Source organism: Orycteropus afer, unplaced genomic scaffold (assembly GCF_000298275.1).
Source record: "Orycteropus afer afer isolate SDZICR_OR568_19922 unplaced genomic scaffold, OryAfe1.0 scaffold00126, whole genome shotgun sequence".
Taxonomy (NCBI): domain Eukaryota; kingdom Metazoa; phylum Chordata; class Mammalia; order Tubulidentata; family Orycteropodidae; genus Orycteropus; species Orycteropus afer.
Window position 1 is genome coordinate 1,622,820 of NW_006921713.1, and position 5,000 is coordinate 1,627,819.

The window sequence follows — 5,000 nt, forward strand, 5'->3', positions numbered from 1 at the left end:
GGAGAAGAAAAAAAACCTGAAAACTAGAGCCTGGTAGGGGAAGAATAAATAATAATAGTAAAAAAGGCAAATGCAATAATAATACAGAAAAAACAAACAAATAAATAAACAGAAAAAGGAAAAAAAAAAAAAAGTTGGGACAAAGTGGGTAGGGCACCCAGGCTCTGTCCAAGCACACAGACTGGGATAGAATTCCTGCTGACCTCCAGACAGACAAAAGTCCACAGCTCAGCTCCATATGTCTCCGTTTTTGGTGTTTTCATGAAAATTCTTCTACTAGTTGGCATTTAGTCCACTTCTATATCCTTTCCCTCAAGGCTCAGGGATGCAGGATATTCTTCTGTATCTGTGTTAATTGGTTCCCCTTTTCTTTGTTGAAGAAGGTCTATGCAGTCTTTCTGCCCCTTCTGCCATCTTACCAGAACCTCCCAGAAAGATTTGGATTTAAGAGTGATATATGACAGAACATAATAATCTTTGTCAGAACAATTTCACTTTTGTGAATTCCTAGAAATATTCAGACTATTAAATATATGTGTGCTTCTTTATCATTAGACCAACCAGAGTAAAACTTTTTTTTTTTTTTGGATGAATATACCTACTCCTCATTTATCAATTATTTCATTTTCTGACATTTTGCATTTCAACAATGAAAAAATATACTACTGACTGTTTTGCATATTAATGGTGTACATCAGGCAGTAACAAATGCCAAGGTGTAAGGTGAGAGGAACACTAGCTCTGATGGTTAAAGTTATGTATCAACTTATCTGGGCCATGATTCTCAGTGATTTGCCAGTTATATAATGATGAAATTTGGCAAATATGTAATGATGTAGTCATCTTCCATTTTGTGATCTCAGATGGTCATCTTCCATTTGGACATAACACCAATTTTTGCATAACAATCCAGGCTTCAGAGCTTAACCATGTCTATAAGTGAGGATTGGGTATATTATAATTAGTTTTTAATAATATCATGGAGAGATAGGAAAATATTCTATTTTCATAAACTCATTTTTTTCATCTTTTGTAGAATCCTTGAGATGTAATTCAAAATAATGTGTCTCCTTTTTAAAGCTTGTTATACTAATCACTATAAATAATCCACCTCTTTTTTTCTGTATTTTTCACATAGACCATAGTAGTTTTTTAGAGTAGCTACTACAAACCCAGATCATAAGAAAGGTGCAAGGTACAGTTTTTCTAGGAAGAGAAAAGAACTGAGATTTTATTTAAGAAAGACTCATGAAAAACAGTAACTGTCAGCTATGACTGTCATCCTCATAAAAACCATAAAAACCAAACATGCTGCCATTGAGTCAGACCCGACTCATAGTGGTCCCTCCTTGGGTTTCCAAGGTGATATTACTACGGAATTAGATTGCCCAACCTTCCTTCCAAGGAGTGCCTGGTGAGTTTGAAACTCCCACCTTCTTGTTAGCAGTCAAATGCCTTAGGTACTACACTATCAGAGCTGCCATCCTGATACAAGACAGAAAATTAGATGGAAAATGAGACAGAAAAACCACATAAATTCACTGGTTTGTGAAGCTACCTCAAAAACCAAGCTTTTGCAACATAAAGCAAATAGGGAACTTAGTTTCTTAAAATACCTACAACAACTCTTTGGTAAAATTGATTAAATTCAATGGAATACATAGGTTCTAGATTAACCTTATTAACTTGCCAGAACCTCAGATCAAGGTGTCTCAGATCCTTTGACAAACCTGAGGACCAAACAAAAGTTCTCCAAGAAGGAAGGTAAAAATAATGCAAATGGGAACTCATTTTCTCAAAGGGGAAGGAAAAGACAGAGCATATGGAAACGTATTTTTCCTAAAGTTATCACTGAAGTTTCAAATTGCTTCTAGTATATTCAGCTCACAGTGTTTATTTATTTATTTATTTATTTTAATTTTTTTTTTTTTAACACAAACCTTAAGCCAACATCCAGGTAGGAGGGAAATTTTGGCACATTTATCAAGGTTGTTAAGAATAGGTTGCAACTTTGGTCTCTCAGAGAAAAAAAAAAAAAAAAATCCTAGCAGGGAGTCTGCCTGGGGCCCAAAAGATTGAGGTTTAAAAAACTCGTAGATTCCTTCGTAACAATTGTACAAAACCTGGTTTCATTCTGTATGAACTTTCAAAGAAAAGTCTTCTCAATTCTGATTATGTCAAGGGAATAAAAATAATTATGGAGATGTTCCTTTAAGTCCATATAGGACAGATTTTAAAAGGCATATCAGACAGAGGTTTATTGGTTGATTTTACTGAAAAGGAGAGCTTAGATAAAGTGTTATAGAAATGAGAAGGCAAAGAAAGATACATAGGAGTAGCAGCTGGCAATGGAATACAGGAGGGTAGAGGCTGGATTTTGACATTGCAATTCTTTATTTTGTTTAGTTAATTTTGAGATAGTATCTTGCATAGAAGTCACTTGTTTTCTTGGTCCCTTTTAAAGACTTTCATATACCAATCAAAATGAGCATCTTATTGTACTTGATAAATTTGTGTACCTTTTCTAATTGACTCTGCAGAAAAGCTAGTTTATTTAATTTAGAAAAGAACTCTATAATAGCCACTGAAGTTCTAAACTGTCCTAAGCAAAGTCATGCCAGTGCTCCAGAAGCAGGCAGGTACAAGAGGCAAAACATTTGTCTATATGAGCAGCCAGTGTGTTCCAAATTGGTCCTGCCAAGTCCCTAGATTTGGCATTCCCCTTCTTATTAAAAGAGTGAATTCCTAGAATACTAGAATGTGCACTAAAGAAAAATAAATCAGTTCAAACTTAATTGGCTAAGACTTTGGCCCTCCAAAAGTCTGTGCTTAGTTATTTGGGAGTCTTGAGGTAACAGTCACACCAAACTTAATTTGGTAAGGAGGCCATCAAAACGTTTAAAGCAAGCTGGAAATGAAAGTAGAAGAGTCAGCCAACAATAAATTTTGAAAAGCTCTTTGCAAGGAATGTCTTTTACCCAGGACAGCTGCCAGGAATCCATAGAGATAGATGGGCTTGGTACCGAAGATCCAGTTCCTCAGTGTCCTGGAGGCCACCACAAGAAATGTGTCTTTGAAGACCACGTACTTGACACCAGAAAATGTCAATGAGTAAGAACGTGTACTCTGTGAATATAAAAGCAAAGAGATTTATAGGAGGTTCAAAACATCTCAAACCAAATACACATCTGACCTGACAAACTGAAATCAAACAGTCTAAAATGTTAGAGTTACAGAGATATATTTATAAGGAAGAATCAAGGACTAAAGTAATAACATTCTGATTGGAAGTTTCAAGATCAGGGAAGCTGGAGGTGAGAAAACTAGAAGTAGGGGCTTTGCAGTGATTAGTTGGAAACACAAACGTGGGCTATTAAATATATGACTAAGAGGAGTTTTACAGGGTGGTAACAAGGTACTTATCTTAAAATATTTCCTGAGAGCTGCCAAAGGAATTTCTGATAAGGGTCTTATGTCAAAACCCTCTCTTAAGAAAATTCTTTCCACAGCTGTAGTTTAATTATAAAGAAAAATATTACCTTTGTTACATATGTAAGTCTGTCTAAAGTTTTGACAGTTGCAGGGGAAATCCTTTGTTGCATACTTAAATATGTCTGAGGAATGGATGGTTGCAAGGGAAATAAGTAAAAGCTAAGATGAGATCTGGGCTCAGACCTGGGCCAATTATTCTGATAGAAGGCAACCTCAGTTTTGAAATTTTCACATATATGTAAGGCCTATTCTCAGAATTATTATTACAACCCAGTGTAGTAAGAGTAAGATATGAGAAGCTAGAAGCTGTTGGTGCTGGAAGCTCTGCTGAGACATCAGTTGGAGAATTCTGGGACAGCAGCTAAGCTAGGTAACCAATTTGATTCTTATATATTAGGGAATGCATCATGACTTTCTATCTAGGTGATTATCTTGGTTCTGTAATGCTGTTACAACAGAAATACCACCAGTGGCTGGCTTAACAAACAGGAATTTATTCTCTTACAGCCTACTAGGCTAGAAGTCCAAATTCAGAGTTCTAGCTCTAGGGGCCAGTTGAAGTTCCCTTCACCTTAATCTTCAGCTCTGCCCCTTGCTCCAGGTCCACTGGAGCTGGAGTCATCTCTTCACAAAGGCAGGTGCTGGCTGCTTAGGCTGATGAACCGAGGGTTGGCAGGCATTAGGGCACAATCCCAAAATCATCAGGCAACATAACAGGATCAAGTCTAAGAACAATCCCTAGATTGGCAGGCAATGGAATAGACCACTGGTTCAATTCCAGGAACAATCTCAAGATTGACAGGCAGCATTGCAGGTCAAGACTCAGACAAGTGCAGGATCCAGATGTGCCAAAAAGCTAGAGACCTTTCCCAAAGTTTTTCTTCATGTATTGTAATCAGGCCACACCCCAAAGGCAGCTCTGTTTCCACTGGTTAACGTTTCGTGGCAGATTCCACCCATGGAGGTGATTACAATCTCATCATGGGGAATAATTGCATCCAGCTGCCAAGCCACTCAGACCCATGGCTCAGCCAAGTCAACAAACAACCTTAACCACTATAGTGATTGTCTTAGCATGAGGCTTGGGTCATCAAACCAATCCAGACAATATAGAAAGGATTTGGCCCAGGTTGTTTGGATAGTATTATCAATCCAAATGTTTACTTCATGTAGGACTGGGACACAGACCAAGTTAAAGTTTTAATGTACAATTTGGATTTATGTACTCAGAGTATGTGGACCAAGTTCAGGTGGCAGAAGTCTAAGGTAGAGGATACATGGAAGCCTGCAATATGATTATACAAGCCCAGGCAAACTTCCTTAATCAGAAAAAGAAGCCAAGCATCAAAAACAAAACCAGCAATAGTAGGAAGCAAAAAACAGAGTAGGAAACTAGAAACAAAATTTTAGGGTCTCAAGAAATTACATGGTTCCTATAATGAGCCCGGGGGCTCTGGTAGCATAGTGCCTAAGGCACTTGACTGCTAACCAGAAGGCTGGTGGTTTAA